This window comes from Protopterus annectens, chromosome 9.part0 (assembly GCF_019279795.1).
Source record: "Protopterus annectens isolate FY-2018-M chromosome 9.part0, PAN1.0, whole genome shotgun sequence".
Taxonomy (NCBI): Eukaryota; Metazoa; Chordata; order Ceratodontiformes; family Protopteridae; genus Protopterus; species Protopterus annectens.
The window spans coordinates 1596698238-1596717523 of record NC_056743.1 but is presented as its reverse complement, the minus strand read 5'-3'; positions in this window follow the sequence as shown (position 1 = coordinate 1596717523).

Below are 19286 nucleotides of genomic sequence, written 5' to 3'. Positions count from 1 at the left end.
TGATGGTGATGATTATTATTATTATCAGTAGCATAGCTAGCATGGTGCAAAGGGAACAACTGCCCCTGGTGTAAAGTGTTAGGCAGAGCAATCAAGTGGTTCTGCATTTTAATCTTTTTTATTTCTGCATCAAAATGGCAGTATAGAAAGGCACTTAAATTGTTTTTTTACTCTTGGATTAAAAAACTGAGAGGCAGGAATGTGAAGAATGTTGACTGGCAAAAACTAATCGATTTTTTACAAAACCAAAGTCTTTTTTTCCTTATTTGAAGAGAGACGGCAGGGGGCATGGATTTGTAGGAAGCTGACTGGTATTTTATCTATTTACTTTCTTAAATTAATTTATTTTTTATTGTTTTTTTCATTTGCATATGGGAGTTGGGTGGTACTTTAGAGGCCAAAACCCAGCATAAATAAGCCACCTACAGCTCTGATTATTATTATTAGTAGTAGTAGTTTTATTATTATTATTCTTATTATTATTAATACTAATAATAATAATAATAATTCTGTGGAAGTTCTCCAGTTTTATGAGTGCAGCCATGTATGAGAACTGGGCAAGGGGCTTCAACAGTTCAGAGCAGGTTTAGAAGATGACTGTAAACCGATGAAAGAAGAAAGGGGTACCATTTATATCGGAATGTACAACTAAGTTTAAAAATTTCCATGTTCCTTTTGCCCCCCCACCCCAAGTTCCTGACAACAATCAAGGTCATTTCATCTCATTTAGTTGGAAGGACATGCTGGCATCACAGCATAGTGGGCATGGAGATGACAGCTGAGGACAGTTATGAGTCAGAAGATTTTACTAGGTTTCATGTTTAAATTATAATAAATATATTATTTTTTTAACATACAGTAATAGCAGGTTTATGTGATACCAAAGTTGAGATACTCAAGTCAAGGAGGCCAGAGGGTAGAATGCTGTTGGGATGGGGTGGTTTGTGCTGTGGTCAACTGGGGGACCCCATGAAAATGGAACAAGCTGGACCCCACAATTGTTGAGGCTGGCCCTGGGTAGCAGAGTCTTGCACCAGAATAATTGATTGTCACTATGTATGGTTCATGTTTCATCTGTGCCGGTTGCTTTGCCATAAGCATTTGTGTAAATATTTTAAGTGTGTGAAGGCATATTTGCCAGCAAGGAGAGGGCACTTATCCAGGTATGTATATTTATGTTGCAGGGAAGCAAACAGCACCATAACATAAGACCTTACAAACAGCCATTCTGATTTACTAAGTGATCTGTAGCGATGTTCTTTGATGGTCTTTCATAATTTCCTGAATTTTTTGAATGCAACTTGGTCAGTATTTTCCTCCATGGTGTTAAGAGTGAGCTTCCATTCTTATGGTTTAGATGCACTAATTTTACCAAGGAAAAGTCCTGTGATTTCATGATCTGCAGTTTGAAAATAGGCATTTGCCCAGCTGATCAGATTCCAGTTTCTGTGAAGGAAGTCACTGCTTCTTGGAAAATTCTGTTTCCTCAGGGTAGAGTGAATGTGGAGTTGATTATAATAAGTAAGAGGGTGTAGGAGAATCAGTCCACTCCATGAGGGAACTTAGTGTCGTTTGTCTTGTGTATATGTAATAAGATGATGAGGCAGGGTGTTCATCTAAGTAGTTTATTACACACAAACACATCAGGATGGAGAACGGTAACATTAAACCTAAACGAACTGACTGACTACTACAAACATGCATGCTTACACCTCCACTGCTCACTACAAAATGGCACTCTTGCTTGCATGTGCTTAGTACTTATATGCACATGCTCATAGATTGGAATAACTCTTGAAGGAAATAACACACTGGGACCTACATCCTCCTTCTTTCACTAGTTGATCATGCACATAAACAATGACAATCATGTGAGCATGCAAATTATACAGATGTATACAAACAACAATCATGTCCAGGTTTTTGTGTATTTAGGATTAGGTCTTGAGATACAACCTGACCTTGTAATGTAATAACTAAAACTGGGTTTAGCAATAGGGACAGTCACTGGGGAATATTCTATTTGAGAACTTTCACAGATAGCTTTAGGAACAGGCAATGAAATGTTCTCTGGAACAGGAACATTGGAGAAGTCTCTCTGAGAATTAGAGTCATTGTTACAAGCAAAATATTGCATCACTGGCTCAGACACCGGGTAGTAAATGTTTCCGATTCCGCCTGAATTCAATGCCTTGCGACTCAATGATGTATGATCTCGGTTCTTCACAGAAATGTTTCACAAGTCCTATTTTGTCAATTCCTTTTGCTGTCTGCATCCTCACTATCTCTACTTTTTTTAATGGATTCAGAGGCTTGCTAGTTTTATCATAGTAGGACTTTTGGGACAAACACTTCTTTAGGAGTTGAGCTTTTACTGCTTTGTTGTTTTAGCACTTAGACCCAACAAATTCTTATTGATTGGCAGTCTGGTTCTGGTCTGTCTTGACTCTTTTTCTATCTGAGCATATTGCTTTTCAGTTTGGGTTTAAAGTTCTGGATGCAGAGGGTAATGGTCTGACCTCTTGAAGAATGACTGCACCAAGACCAAACTTCAAAGCATCACAAGAAAGAGTTACAGGTTTGTGAACATCATAGTATCTTAAAGTGGGTGGACTGGCAATTCTCTGTTTCAGGACATCAAATGTTCTTTGGTGATGTTCTGACCAGGACCAAGTTACATCCTTACATGTCAGTTCTCTGAGCGATGCTGAAAGTGTGTTCAAATCTGGAATAAACTTGCCTAAATAGTTGAACATGCCAAGAAAACATTGTAAGGAAGTGACATTGTCTGGAGCTGGCATCAAAGAATTGCAGATTGCTTGGAAGGATCTGGTCGTAAGCCTGCACTGGTAAACAAATGACCCACATAAGTAACGTCTTGTAGCTTGAACTTGCATTTCTGCGGATTCAGCTTAAGATTCACATCACAAACACATACCAGAACTTTCCTGAGGTTTCCATCATGTTCCACTTCAGCATTGCCTCCTACAAGAACATCATATACTATAATAGCACATGGAGAGCCAGAAAAAATTTGCACCATCGCATGATGAAAGACTTCACTGGCAGAATTTATCCCAAATGGCATTCTCAAAACTCTGTACCTTCCAAATGGTGTACTCAAAGTGGTAAGTAATGAAAAGATTTTTGGTCAAGCAAAATTTGCCAAAATTAACTTTTTGCATCTAAGACAGAAAAAACAGTAGCGTGTGGCATAAGAGCAGCAACGTCTTTGACTGTGCACATTGGATGATGAGGTTGTTTTAGTGCTTTGCTCAAATCTCTTGGATCAATTCATATTCTAATATCATCTGAGATTTTCTTTGAGCTACCACCATTGAGGATACCTATTCAGTTGGTTCTTCTACTGGACAAATTACGCCTAGATGCACCATTCTGTCTAGCTCAGATTTGACTCTGCCTCGCAAGGCTACTGGAACTGTCCTTGCTGGTCCGACAACTGGACTTACTTCTGGGTCTAACTTCATGGAGTACCCAACTGGGAGTTTGCCTAACTTGTCTTTAAAATGATCAGCATAGTCAGAAAAAATAGTTTGTATGAAATTCTCATTGTTATATGTGCTTACATTGTGGGTGGGCTTCTGCATTAAATGAAAGCAGTCCACTTTTCAAACTGTCTGTGAGGCTTAACAATGACTGTATGTGCCTTCTCACTGTAAAATTGCAAGTCATAGCTGTTCCCAGTACAGTAACATGAAAGCACTACTGAACCTTTGCTTTGAATTTCTTCACTACAATAAGCAACAAGCTTCGCACACTTTGCCAGACCGAACTTCTCACCAGTACTTACTTTGGCAAACATTTCTGCTAACATAACATTGCACTTTGAACCAGTATCAACTTTGAGCTCTACAGGTATCCCGTTAATCAGAACAGTACAGAATACTTCATTCTTTGCTAACAAATCTACTGCATTGACTATTTCACCAAGCACTGACACACCATCAACATAAAATGTAGGGTCACAGCTTTCTAGTTGATCAACTTGCCTCTTTGAATGTTCTCTTTTAATAAAAGACTGAGCCTCTTTTGATTTACAGAACCTTTTGAAACGATTCCACTTTTTATATGAATGGCATTGCTGACCAAAAGCTAAGCACTTTTCTATTTTAGGTTCATGATTTCCACCACAGTTATGACAGTTAACTATGAGACTAGGTGGGGGCACATTCTTTGATTTTGCTGAGTCCCCCCTGTGCTTCACTGAGCATGCTCTGGATTTTACCAAAGCTGCCCTAGAATTTGCTAGAAAGGCTCTGGGTTTCACTGAAGCTGCCAAACCCTTAGGCATATACCTGTTAACCACATGCTGCATACTATCAACATTAGCACTGGAAGGCACTGGAAGCATGCATTTCTCATTTGTAAGCATATTCATGTGCTCTTCTGTGAGCTCATACATCTGACAAATCTCAATGGCCTTATTCAAAGTTAAATCACTGTCTCGAAGCAAAATCTTTCTCACTGCATCATCTTTAATAACACACACAAGCCTTCTTTTATCAACTCATCTTTTAAATCACTAAATCTGCACATTTTGCCTTGTTTCTCAAGTCAGTTATATATGCTGCAAAAGTTTCACCAGACTTTTGATCCCGTGTGTAAAATATGTGCCTTTCCATTGTAATATTCATTTGGGAGTTACAGATTTCTCTAAATTTACATTTTAAGTAGTCCAGATCTTCCTGAGTTTTAGCCGGTGCCACTATTTGGCAGTCTTCCCCTCCCCTGCATACACAGTTGGGGCATACACAAATGAACACTCCCTTTCAATGGCTTCTGAACCAGCTAAATTAAGCAGACTAAATGCCTTTGTACATGTGTCTTTGTCAGAAAAAGCAGCCTGTATGAAAATATAATACTGTTACTCAAATACTCTCCAGTTTTCAGCAACATTATTATCAAATACTAGTGGAGCAGGTCTGCAAAATCCTTCTGCCATGCCAACAAAATGTTCTTGTAATTATGTAAAAACACACACAGATATACACCAGGAACTCAAAAAATATTCAACTGTACCACAGTCTCTTTGAAATTACCATTTTCTCCAAAATAACTGTACTGCAATACTACACAAACTTGCGAACACTTTGCACACCTCTGATATCTTGAATAACTTTAGTTAATATAAAAAAGACGCACATAGTGAAAAATACAGTTGTTTTCCTATTTCTGTACATTTTATGTGATTCGGAATTCATTTCAAGTATTTTGGTAAAGAGTAAAAGTATTTTTATCAATACATTGTAATTTTGAACATTTTGTTTAATTAAAAAGTCATTTTGAATGTTTTTAATGCTTTATTTTATATTCATTGTGTAAAAAATCATTTAAATGAGTTTTACTACCTAGATTTGTATTTCTGACCTGCTTGTGAGTTGTTTGAGCAGGGATGATCCACTCCTGTATATTCCTCCAACTGTAACTGCCTGCCATATGGGCTTAAAGAAGTTGTTTCACTCTGGATCCCATTCTGACACCATGTCACTCATCTTGTGTATGATGAGGCAGGGTGTTCATTTAAACAGTTTATTACACACATATCAGGATGGAGAACAGTAACATTAAACCTAAACAAACTAACTGACTGACTGACTACTACACACATGCATGCTTACACCTCCTCTGCTCACTACAAAATGCCACTCTTGCTTGCACGTGCTCATTATATGCATGTGCTCATAGACTGGAATAACTCTTAAAGGAACATACACACTCTGATCTATGCTTAGCTCACCCACGGAAAAGATGCTTTCAAGATTAATTAAATGCCATTTCATTGATTTTAATCTGAAAAAAATGGTACCCACGTGGAACAGTTTATGAATGCCAAACTTGATCCAGTTCAATGAGACCAAATTAAACACAGATAAAGGGTGCTGCCTGGCAGGCAAAATCTACAGACTGCATTCTTTTATCCCAAAAAGCTAGACAAATTAATTTCTTTACAATGTTGCTGGAATTTTAATCTGCCCATATCTTACACCATATAAACCATGGGAACTACAGTTCACAAAGGGATAGGTTTACCATAAAAGTGCTGTTTGTAAACAAATATTTTAGGACAAAATCCATTGCATGAAGGATCCATCACTGCCCTTTTAAATTGTTCCTTTCTTTTAACAAAGTAAACATATACATGAATTGCCTCTTTCCTACACGTTATAGTGTGGATGTAGGGTGGGATTTATGAAAACACACGTTTTCAGCTGTACCTGCCATCACTCTCTTTTTCATCAATGCTTTGTATAAGTGTCTGAAGATACCACCATGAATATATCCTCGTTTTCCTCTATTGACTAGCTGAGCCCAGTAACTGAAAGACAGATTAACTGCATATCACTTGTATGTGTAAGCACTAAATTTTGTTTATAATAAAAGAATAAATACATATAACTACATTTACCATTTTTACCTTGAAATATACATGAAGTTCACAGCATTCCAGACATAACAGAAATACCAAAGGAGCACAGAGTTTTTGTGTGAAAGGGCAATGGTCATAGAAAGAACATGATATGTGGTGGGATTCACATCTAAGTCTAGGGTTTGTAGTGCTGTGATTCTTCTACCTTCTGCTAATACTATAAGCAGCAAACCTGGGGAATAAGGGAGTTTCTTGCCTCAAGCACTTATTGGCTAATTACATATTGCCAATTACTGTGACAGCAAAAATTTCTGATGCAGAGACATGATAAAGTCATGCTGAGACACATCTCATTGGCTAATTTCTATGACTCTGCAGTGAACACTGTACTATCAGACCTTACCACTCATGTGTTTCCCCTTCCTGTCTGTGCATTACAGATGCACAGTCACCTTGGAACATACACACATACATGCACGAGCAAGCAAGCAAGCATGTGAGCATGCATGCACATACGAGTTTGCTTCCATAAGCATCCATGCAGCAGTAAGCAAGCTCTGACAGATATGCTTACACTCAAGGAACCACTTAGTCATACACTGACATATTCACACAGACATATTAATGAGTTTACGGACACACACACACAAGCACATATGGTTCTATGGTAACTATCTGTAGTCACATTATGGGCCGTGAAGGGGGGTTGCCATTAAAAACATATACTTTTCCTCCTTATGCCCAAAATAGCTCTTACTCCAGTGCCACTGGTATTTCCAGTGGAGACCACATGGCTCATTTACATTAGCTGGTCTCCCAGACTGCCACATTTAGATGCAACTTCCCCCAGCAGGACAGTTGTCCATGCTGTGGCCCACACCTGCAAACTAGACCAACAGGAGAGCAGTCTATGAATTTCACAGGATACCACACTGAGTCTTAAAGCTTCCAAAAGTGTGCCTTTCTGAATCAGAGCAATGGAAGGTCATCTACAAATTCTGTTTCTGCAATTAAATAAGAGCAAAACCTTTAATCCATTCTACATACCATTCTGTATACCATCTGTAAACCGCTAATGTCATACCTCTCAATTTACCTCAATTTTCAGTGCTGCCCCTGATTTTGGTAAGAAATTTTGTTCCAGCACTCAGAAAAATGTTGATTAGTGCTTAACGCAATAGCAAAGATTATGGTTAGTAAAGAACATCAGATATTGCATTCACAAACTTGTTTTCCAAAAATGCAGATTCATATAAATCCTCTTAATATATCAAGCTTGTACATGAATGGCATCAATAGTTTAAAAAGTGGTCCTGATTTGTGGAGTTTGTCCCTCATTACTTTGAGATTTCCTCCAGACTGTTGAGTTAAGAGATTATCAGTGATCCAGCCATTAGAAGTAATAATGATTGTGTTTACTTAAGTTCAGAACTGTTCAGAATTCCCCTTGACCTCTTTGTAGCTGAGAAAACATAGGAAAAGAAACTCACTCATTCACTCCAGGGTCCTCATCTGTGACAATATTGATAGCCACCTTTATCCAAAACATAAAGAAAGTGTACCTTTGTTATCTGCTAATCTATCACAGGAAGAGGACACTGAAGAAGATCAACTCTGGATAATGGCCCTTTCCATGATATCCAGAGCCCACTTGTCTCAGGGTGTGGCTTTCCATGGTGGTGAGCTTGGACAGTTACCCTCATACAAAGCTGACTCTTTGTAGTGTAACCAGGACTGGACCGGAACAAGTCATTTCATGTGGCTTTGCAGGAGGACCTTGAGAGTAAGAGTGACCTGCTGCTTAGCAGGTGATGTCTGATACTTTGCAGGCTTTATTCCTCTTACATGACTGAGTTTGTTTAAATTAAGAGGCAGACAGATGCTACAGTAACTCCGTCATACACAAAACATCTTACCGCTCCTTTGAAAATTCTCATTTATCTCATGAAAGGGCACTCCATCATACATACACCATGTTACCCCTCATTTATCTCTTGGAAGAGCACTCCATCATACATAGAATATGTTACCCCTCCTTTGGAGATTCTCATTTACCTTCTGAAAGGGCACTCCATAATATATACAACACATTAGCCCTCCTTTGGAGATTTTCATTTATCTTCTGGGTGTGCTCACCAAAAAAACACATTGTCCTTAAAAGCGAGATCCCTCATGGACTGGCAGAGGTTTTCTAGAATAAGGAAAACTTGAGTTACTCAGTTCTGTACAGGCAGCACTAGGGTCTCCTTCACATGATCAACTTTACACAAAGTCAAAATTTATATGGCCGAGACTATATGATCGACTTTTGAAAAGCCCACCATGGGGAACCACTACCTCTGTACAGTGCGGAATGTGAAAATTTCCCTCTTCTGCACTGTAGTGCGATCTTGGGGTGTGCAAGGGGCTTGGCCCCCTGCTAACAGTTTTAAGCTAAGTGTTCATTGTGTTTTTTTGTGTTAATTTTATATGGTTGCCTTTCCAAAAGTCGATCATATGGTCTTGGCCATATGAAAGTGGACTTTGTGGTAAGTCGACCATGTAAAGTAGACCCATGTGTGTATATATATATATATATATATATATATATATATATATATGTGTGTGTGTGTGTGTGTGTGTGTGTGTGTGTGTGTGTCTATCTAGCCATCCATCCATCCTTTAAGTCGATCATGTAAAGTAGACGCAGCACTAGATGCCATGTTTTACAATCACATGCTTGAGATTCACAAACTTGAGTTGAGCTGGGTGAGCCCAGAATGTTGGCAGTCAGATTGGTGAATACCGACGTTACTGTCTGTTTGAAGTTGCCCCCCTTCCAGACCCATGTTTGCGCTTGACTCTGAGTCCAGAGTTGTAGCGAGTTTCAGCATTCAGTGCATTTTTGGGTATGCCAATTTTCAGCATGCCAACTTTCAAAAAAAGGTTGCATTTGTTGCTCATCTCGACCTTCTGAGTGTTGAACACTCAGTAGTAAACCAGTGGCCACAGTCTTGGCCATTGTATCTGACGTGTCAAAGATATAATCAATTACATATAACCCCACCCTGGATGCCATATTGAAATCTTTCTTAACTGAGTCTAGCTCAGTGGAGTTAATAAAAGAGTTTTTTTTTCAGGTCTCATTTGACCACAATGGTATGGAAATCAGGCATAAAAATAGAAATGAACTGTCTGAAAGTTCAGCGTATAAATTATGTTAATCACCAAACCTATCTATGGTTTTACACTCGGTCAGGTAAGTGGTAGCCACATGTTGGAGCTTCTGAAATATTTATAGCACTGAAGAAATAATATAGTACTCTGATTTAGGTAGCCTAGTAGGGAAAGAGGATCACTCAGACACTGGTCAATGTAAGTGGTCTGTCTTCTGTGGTGAGGATGGGCCCATATATGTGTGTTTCTATGTTGTAAAAATAAAAATAAATAAATAAATAAATCAATAAGGACAAGCTCCAGGGACATAATGACCCAAAGTTCCAATTCTGTCTTCCTCAAACAAGCATTCACATGCATGTAACGTGGGCAGCAGAAGTGGATAAGCAGTGTATAACAGTCATCATTTACTTAAGTCCCAGCTGGAAAACTAACAGATGGAATAGACTCAGTATTATTATTTTGGTTCCAAGAACTGCAACCTCCATCTGCTTGAGTTATTCATCAGTAATGACTCTAAATGACAGGTACAGAACCACCATCGCTAAGAGTTACTACTATGACCTCTGACATGGATGGGGAGAAACAGAAGTTGCTATCTCAATTGGCAGCCTGCTATATAAAGGGGAGGTGCATGCCAAGGATGGTGTCTCAGACTTAGACGCAGAGTGTCTAGCACTCACACTGAAACTAGCTGCTAGAAAGTGCTCTGACATAACCCACTTATCCATCTCCCACAATTCATTTAGCAGGCCATCAATGTTCAGCATACAGACGGGGTTGGTGAAGAGCTCTACAGTGAGTGATAGATTTCTAGGAAAAGCTACCCTCTTGAGCAAATGAACAACTAAATTTGCAGTATCAAATGAGTTCATCTTCTGGGTGAAGCAAGTCCGTCTACCAGGCTTGAACTCAAATGCAGAAATGTATCCCAATAACTTGATGACTGACTCCCCATATGTAATTAGAAAGTAACAGCTGGCAGTGGCCAAGGCTCACATCCCACTCACAAGAGCAAATACTGAGGAGGCACCTCCCTATTCAGTTTTGCAAGCATCTCAGGACAAGGGCCAGAATAATGACCATTCATTTCAGAGCAGTGAATCAGATGAAATTAGAAAAGAGGTCACTGTAGCAGTGGTGGAGTTTAAAGCAGGATCAGAGCTAGGGGGCCTTACACCTAGAACCGGGATCTCTTAATGTCTATCATTCATGTTTCTGGTTGAAATCTGTGGAAGTACCTGCTTCCATGTTGTTAAGCACACGCAGCTGGAAAAGGCCTCAAGCCTCTCCCATTGACACCTTTGGTGCACAATGCCAACATACTGGCACTTACAACAGCTGCTGATGTCATAACTTCATCCCCATCAAAAAGGCAGGACATATAGTGGGTTTGGCTTATGATTTAGCAACTGTAAATATACTTAGTGGGCTTCTACTTCTTAGCCATTGCACGTAAGAATTTACTAGCAATGTATGAGCCACTAAGAAAAAATATGATTCACCGGGGTGCAGACATCCCTACTCTTTGTAGTGAAAGATGGTGCCCAAAGTGCATGTGGACTTGAAATTCTAAAAAGAGCTACATAAGCAGGAACCATGAAGGAGTTCACCATCTATAGAGGGTTCCTAATAATAAGATAAGCTGTCACAGCATGGAGTGAGATCTGCTGAGTTTGCATAATAAATCAATTTGTTTTGTACACAGTAGTCAGAAGAAAAATGAACACGGCAAATTCTAAAAGCTTATTAACATGATGACTGTGAATACAGGAAAGGTAATGCCTGCTGTTTGGATGGAAGAGTAAAGAACTGCATGCAGCACACCTTTTATACAAATTATAGTGAGCACACTGCAATTAGCTGCACCACCATACACAAGCCATCCAAACATCAGATCTTTTGTCTCTTGCCTAATACTTTTATAGTAAATAAAAAGCATGCTGAGAATAAGTGGCCATTATTTAAAAGGAGATTTTGTGACAGATTACATGGCTGTTGTTTAGGGGTAACGAGTAGGTAGGTGACTGTTGTGCAAGTATTATGTAAAGTACAGTAAGTTTTAAGTGAAAATAAAATAGCATACGTTTGTTAGTCTGTTACTTGGGAGAAAATGACACAGTCACTGCTTGACGTTATGTGGTTTTTTTTTGGATTTCATGCCCAAGACAGGCTGATCCATAATATGCTAGACTAATACATAGAAGTCCATGTGGCTCACTGTTTAATGCAGTGATGGTGTAACTGGCAAATGGCTGTACAAACAGATGCTGTTGCATGGGGTTTATTATCACAGGCTGAGGAATAATAAAAAAACAGACGAGTCACATATTTTACTGTGAAAAATTTAATTGTATTATTTTGTGAATGATCACATTATGTATAAAAAAATGTCTCCACATGTGATTTCTTAAAAGTAACTAAACACATACTCATATACCTGACAGCTGAAACTGATCATCTCATCTGTTTTGCTACAATGATGTGCTAGTTTCCCATATTAGGCTGATGCCTAGTCACCTGCGTCCAATCTCCACCCAGTATTTGCCATGCAAATTCCTTGTTAATTACTCTGAAAGGATATAATGGAATAGGAATAAGCCTCATTGATGCATAACAATAAACAGAAATATTTTTAGCATTAGGATGAAGTGAGCTATTCTGGTGCAAGATTTTGTGGCAAGTATACATTACTAAAAAAAAAAAAGTCATTCTGCAGCAGGACCTGCATGGCCCTGTGGTTATCACAAAGAAAAAATATAACAAAAACATGGCAGAACTATATGCTACTACTACCCAAGGTGAAAGATACAGAACATTATAAATAAGATTACTGTATCAGTTTTAGAGGTGTACCCCCCCCCCCTTAACCAGACTGAAACTACTCATTCACTCCAGTGCAACTATTTTGAGTATGTACCTTTAACTCCTAGTGGATGTGGCCTGAGCCTTTAAAAATTAAATTATCACCTTACAATTCTAACAAATACTCATTGACAGAGGTCAAATATCAATACAATTGTGTTTGCCATCATGTATGCTTCAAGATAAAATATTTTTAAACCTTGTATGTAGCATGGTTTTGGAATTATTAATGCAAATATGCATAAGTAATATTTGACGCCTAGAGGAGCAGTAGGAGTTAACTGCAGATGCACCTGGAGGCGTCACTCGGATGTAATGAGTTCAATAAACAAGCTAATAACCTGCCGTGTTCTATATTAGTACAATACCATGTGACCACTGTCCTTTATTGGTTTCGTTTTAGTTTCCTTTACCTCTCTCACAAATGATGAAGCTGGAGAAATATAGCTTAATGCTATAGCTGGCAGTGACATTTTCTGCAGCATTAATTTGAGCAAATATTCATAAAGTTTTTTGTTAGATCATTAATAGTCTCTATCATGACAAAGGCCGGTAAACAGACATCCAATGTTTACCACAGTCCTGCACAGTCTCTGAGACTTCATCTTTATGAACTCAAAAATTCCACAGAAATCTTCTCAAAACAGGAGCAGAACCTTTAGGACAGCAAGTTCCACATCACATTCTGAAGCTAGAACTTCTGCTAATAAGGTGAGGCATTCCGTTTGCATTGTGATACCTGAACAAGCAGGAAGAACTTACTTCTGCCTGCTTTTCAGGAAAGTTCCAGATCAGGAAGTGAGTCACTTAACGCTATATCTTTCTCAACATGGTCTACATTCTTGGACAGTCGAATATCTTAGTAAACACTATGTGCTTCAGTGCCAGTTTACTGCTGGAGTTCAGGTATGTTCCAGAGATCATCCAAATGATTTTGTAGACAAGGAGCAGTGCAGTAGGTGATCAGTTTGTTACTATGGAGAATGCAGTGAGTGATACACTGGTAGGTAATCTGTTTGTTACTGTGTAGAGTGCATTGAGTGATACACTGGTAGGTAATCTGTTTGTTACTATTTAGAATGCAGTGAGTGATACACTGGTAGATAATCTGTTTGTTACTATGTAGAATGCAATGAGTCATACATTGGTTTTACTTCCTTCTTTAGGGAAGGGAGAAGTGGAAGATAGGTGATTTCTTATAACATAGGAATAATTGTTAACCTATACATTGCCTATCCTTTCTGTTAGTCCCCTCTATATTGGCAAATATTTAATCAGAAAGGCCCTGGCTCCTTTTCTTCACCCTTGTTGGTCTCATACACCCTGGCCACAAACCCTACAGGGCTTCAGTATTTGAATAAATTATTCTAAAACAAAGAGAATTCTTGCACTAAGGAATGAAAGCCGCATTTACCTGAGAGCTTGATTCATCCTGTACTACCAAACGAATCCCCAGATCTACTGCAGGAGATTTCAGAGCTACTTGTGGCTGCCCATAAGCCCTTCACAAGGACTGCCCATCAATCAAAATATAAAATATTCTTGTCATCTCTCTGGCACAGAGTAATAAAGGCCTGGATGTAACCCAAATGGCCTGGGATTGGTTAGTGTCCCAGCTGCTGGAAGAGTAGACCAGCGAGGGAGGGAGGTATTGTAGCTAATGGGAATACAGCTCACCCACCCTTGAGATAGAGAAGGCAGCCCAGCCTACTGGAATGCTAAGTCCAGTGGAGGCTTGGAGACACATCAAGCAGCATTAAGGACCATAGATAAACACACCCCAGCAAGCAGTGTGACATACTATAGCTGAGATCTGGAACCGGCATGTATCAGTTTGACAGTATTATGGGGCACAAACATCGGGCTGCCAGATAGATGCAAAATTAGGGATAAGCAGAAAATTAATTTGGCTGCTTGGATAATGTCCTCCTATGACTTTTTCTAACCCCAAGCAGAACAAATGGTCTGGATGGGTTATGAAAGAGCTGGTGGTCAGCAGGCAGCAAACCACACGAGTGCACACACACACACACACACACACACACACACACACACACACACACACACACACACACACACACACACACACACACACACACACATAGACACAGAGAGATAATAGTCATAGCTATGGATATACACATATATGAAAGGTTTTCTATTTGGGCTGCAATTGTCATCTTTCACCGTGTTAGCCAGTGAACCTGTCTATTATGTTTAAGGCAACACCCATTTGACTTACCACATCTACCACAAATACACATGATTCAGCCTTGTATGCATTAGTTAGTTAGTTAGTTAGTTAGTTAGTTAGTTAGTTAGTTAGTTCGCTAACAGTTAACTTACTTATTTACTTCTGGGACTCTTTTACAGCTCACCTACTTAAACATGAATGTGAAAATATTAAAGAATACATTAATTTACTGTTACAGATATTTGCAGTGAAACATTGTAAAAGTACTGTATTACCAGAGGGACAATGGTGTTTCATCATATTCCATCTGAATGAATCATGTATTAGAGAAAACAGAAGGTCAAGATCCCACTTGATCAAATGGAGTACTGGTAGCAGTTTGGAGTACTGAAATTGCTAAGGTTTCTTGTATTAATTAGTGGTTCATGGGTAGCTACTAGGCATGCAGTTCAGGAGACCATTTAACAGCCTAGCTCAAATTCCCAGGTTGTCTAAAGCACTGTCTGGTTAAATTACTTGATCAAGGTCATACGGTAGACAAAGGCTGAGGGAATCAAACCCTGTGCCACAGGAAATAGCTTGTTAACAGCTCATAGCCTTAATCCTCTTTTAAACTGCCAAGTACTTTTTATTATATATATTTTTTTATGTTTGGTAACCTTAAATGTAGAATTTTTCCCTTTAATATGTTTGTTTATTTATTTTTAAGAGTTACCTTTTTATCAGTATTTTTTTACTCCAAAGTTTTGCATTAGCAGGGTTAGTATATATGAGTAAAGAGGTGTAGAAATGAAGCCCCCTATTTGGAGAGCGTGGGAGATCAGAGATTAGAGCCACATATGAAGGTACAGGAGGGAAAGCCCTTGCAAAAACATTTCATTTGTTTTATACATATTTCTGTGTTTCTGTATTTCAGTTTTAATGATTTTACTACATTGATTTCTTTGTTAGTGGATTCTGTGAAGCATATGCGTTTGTAGTAGGACAGTATTTCGGTAGCTGGGGTGTACAGCAGCAGGCCTTATTGTCAAATGTAAGTGTGTACTTAGAAACGAAGAGTGAGGTAGTGTCTCTGCAGTGCGAGCTTACAAAACTAGTGGGAGAATGCCTGTACAAGGATACAATAATCTTAATCAAAGGGCAGTGTCCTATATAAAAAAAATGTAAGTTAAGTGTTGAAAGGATAAGGGTTCATCTGTTGTCTATAGGAAATCAGTTTGCTTTTACCAGTTTATGACAGCAAGATTCTTTTAGGAGTTCCTTTAAACATCTGAACACCAAAAATGGCACATCTTGTTTAAAGAAATCTGAAGATAATTTTACAGAAAAGTCCTGGTGGATTTTTTTGAAAAGGTCACCAATGCAATGGATGAAAGCAAAATGATACACAGACCACACCTCAACCTGGAAAAAGCTTTTGACACAATTATCCATTTAGGCATAGTAGAAAAGCTAAATAAACTGGGAATAAACTTAAATGTCACTCGCTAGATTACCAACTGATTCATATATAGCACACACTAAAACAAAACAGGGAAGTTGCCTCCACAAACAGACCAGTCACCAGAGAAGTCCCCCAGGGCTTTGTGCTGGGACGACTTCTGTTTGGCATCTACTTTTCTGAACTAAAAGCCAATACCAAAGGGCTCTGGTTGACTAAGTTTTCAGATGACTATAAGCTAGGAGCAGTCATAGAATTCCCAAATGACTAAGCCATCCTGCAGGAATGCTTGCCCCAAATAAATAAGGGCTGTATCTGAATGCCAAAAATGCATTATTGTATCCTTTGGGAAGTCATCTGCCCCAAGGAGGTACCATATTGACAATACTCCCTTAAGACTTGATCCAGTTGTTCAGGATTTGGGAACTTATGTGGACAGTGGCCTAACATTTAACCAACATGTGTCCATTGCTGTCAGAAAGGCCTTCTATAGTGCGCAGTTTATAAACAAAGGGATTGTGTCTAAATCTAGGGGTATCATTGTCCCCCTTTGCTCAGCTGTCATTATGTCAATCTTTGATTGTAATGCCTGTCTAGACACATGCAATGGCTGGAATGTCCACAGAAATACCTTAATTAAAGGATACAAGGCCTAAACAACATGTCCTACATGGACTTGACTGAAAGCCCTGTCACTATAGTCAGTATCCTACAGATAATAGTTGACCTGTGTCTGGCACACAAAGCATCCTCTGACCAAATACTAATAGATTTACTGCACATAAGCACCACCTATGTACCTATGTGGTAGCTCATGGGTACAGAGTTTTTACCAAAGGGGATGACAATGCACTTTTTGGCATTGAGCTTGTGGCCACGGCTTTGACACCAGGCATCTGTTTCAGTGAGGCCCTTTTGTAGGATGTCCACATCGTTAGGAATTTCAATTATGGCTCCTAGTTTGCAGTCATCTGCAAACTTCATTAGCCAAAGACCTTCTGTGTAAGCCTGTACTTCAGAAAAGTAGATACCAAACAGGAGAGGACCCAGGACTGAACCTTGTGGTACTCCACTTGTCACTGGTCTGATGTTGGATTTGGAGTCTGCTACTTTCACAGTGTGGGTTCTGTCAGTGAGCCATTTGGCAACCTATCTTGTGACATAGGGATTTATACCTAGTTTAGTGAGTTTATCTATAATTCCAGAGTGGAGGATGGTGTCAAAAGCCTTGGCGAGATCTAGATAAGCTGTGTGAACCACCTTACCCTCATCTATGGCTTTGGTGACTGCTTCAAAGAAGTCAATCAGGTTTAGGAGACATGATCTGCCTTTTACAAACCACAACTGGGTGGAGTCCAGTGTTTGGAGATTACCAATGTCTTGTGGTTGTGAAGCAACAGCAATTTGAACTTAGGCACTATCACAAATTGATTTAGAAAAGAAAGACTCAGAACTGGTTTCCAGGCATTGTCTTTCTTTCCCAAATTGAAAATAAGGAACTGGCTCTATTACTCCTTGAGACAACATATGTTGAAGGACATGGTGAGATAGAGGAGTCTGATCTGGGGATGAGGAATTACTCCCTGAAAAGGAGGAATGTTTTCCCACTGTCATCTGTAACCTTGATGAATGAACCCATTTTTCTGAAGTCATATTTAGCCAGATAAAAAGTAGAGATTCAGACTTTCTGGAAGGGAAAAGAGACTGCCACAGTGGGAGGGGGAATGGTCCCTTAAATAGTTATTCTGACTTGTTAGACTGACCTTTGTTTCAGGAGTCCAAGCCTTCTTTTTTCACTCCCTTCAATTGCTTCTTAAATATCTGTTTACCAGCATTTTGCTGAGGCTGTGTATTTTTTATATCTACAACTGGATGAGGGGGTAGAGAATCCCTTGGAAAATTTAGAAAAAGTAGACTGAAAAATCTGAGATTCCCTGAATCAGCTTGGTAATCTCTACAACAGAGGGACCAAAAAGTACATTTCTGTCCAAAGCAGAATTTTAAATCTCATTTTTCACATCTTCTTGCAGGTTCTGAGAATGCAGCCAAGCAGACCCTCTCAAAACAGTTCCAGTGGCCATAGCCCCGGCAGAAGTATCAACATATTCATACACACACACACACAATAAGTACTGACCTGTGTAATGGAAGAAACTAAACCATAAATAGATTTTTCCTCACAATACTTTCACAATTAGTCAGAATAAACTCTAACAAAAGAGCCTGACAATTGCAGTGGTGCAGCGGTTAGCGTTGCTGCCTCACAGCAAGAGGTTCTCCGGTTCAATTCTTGGCTGGGGTGCCTTCTGTGCGGAGTCTGCATGTCCTCCCTGTGGTCGTGTCAGTTTCCTCCCATATCCCAAAGACATGCTGTAGGTGGATTGGACACTCTAAATTGGCCCTAGGTGTGAGTGCGTGCGTGTGTGTGCCTTCTGTGGAAGGTTTGGTGCCGGGCTGGCAACTCAACACTGTAAAACTCCACTGCCAATCATGAGCAGATAGGTGATCTGCTGTGGCGACCCCTAACCGGGAAAAGCCGAAAGAAGAAGATAAGAGCCTGACAATTAAAAATTCTGAAAATCAAAACTGCAGATATACGTACATTTTTCCATACTTATCAGTTATTTTACTGCCCTTGTCAGAAAGTGTGCTCACAAAAGCCACAGATGTTGTGGCCAGCCCATGGGCCATAGTAGCTGTAGATGTTTTACCAGAGGAATCCAGGGTGAAAGATGAGTGATCTGAGGAACCAGATTTGGACATAATAGAGTCACCCACCTGTGGCTGAGGCAAGTTGCTAGCCTGCTGTGGTGGTAAAGGCTGTTTGCTTAACTTTTTCTTTTTGTGGCTGGAAGATGACCGGCTGTAGGACGGGTAGTCTGTCCCATGGACAAGATGAAAATGGTGTCTCTTCCCCATGGAAACCTAGCAGCACAAGCCAGTAAAAACTAAAGTTGTAAAAAGTCACTTTTTTTCCCAAAATAACATGGTAAAAAGCACTTTAATACACTTTACCAGCACAAAAATGTAAAATAAGCAAATTTTTTTTCCAGAGAAAAACAAGTTTTCAACTGTTTTTAACAACCTTTAAACTGACAGGAGAAAAGCACACTCACATTTAAAACTACAGTTAAGTCTTGAGACAGTCCATTAGAATACAAACTCCTAGTAGAAAAATAACAAATAACTTTTCTAACCAGTAAAATACAACAAAACAACTATTTAAATGTGGAAGATTTTTC